This window comes from Montipora foliosa, chromosome 12 (genome assembly GCF_036669935.1).
Source record: "Montipora foliosa isolate CH-2021 chromosome 12, ASM3666993v2, whole genome shotgun sequence".
Taxonomy (NCBI): domain Eukaryota; kingdom Metazoa; phylum Cnidaria; class Anthozoa; order Scleractinia; family Acroporidae; genus Montipora; species Montipora foliosa.
The window spans coordinates 9,525,494-9,526,015 of record NC_090880.1 but is presented as its reverse complement, the minus strand read 5'-3'; positions in this window follow the sequence as shown (position 1 = coordinate 9,526,015).

Here is a 522-nt window from a genome sequence, read left to right as displayed (position 1 = left end):
TTTAAGCGGTAGATATAGGCATATTTTTATCCCCTAAAAATGTTTCATCTGTTCGGATTCCCTAGCTGAAAGTCTAGTGATCCGAAAATGATAGGGATCAAAACTTGCCTTTTCGAAAATTTGAGACCAAAAAAGGGCTCCCGAAAATTCTAGGTGATCTTTTTAGGGTAAAAATCCGTTGAAAATGGGCAATTATACCATGTTTTAGATGTTGGAAAATCCTATGACAGGCAGGTAAGCTAGGAATTTTACAACAAATGTTCCAAAAATTCTAGATCTCAAATCGTCTTCCGAACAGACATTTTCCGAAAATTGACGTTGGGTGCTCCTGACAATGTGCACTGACTAAACTAAAAAGTTTTTAAGTTTTAAATTACCTAAGCTGGGTTTGATAATTTTTTTAATAACCCTGATGAGCAACGTGCTCCGATAAAATAAAATAAAATAAAAATTCTTGGTAGATAAGAGCATCTGACTTTTCTTTACAATGAAAACATAATAATCTTTAATAAATACGCTATA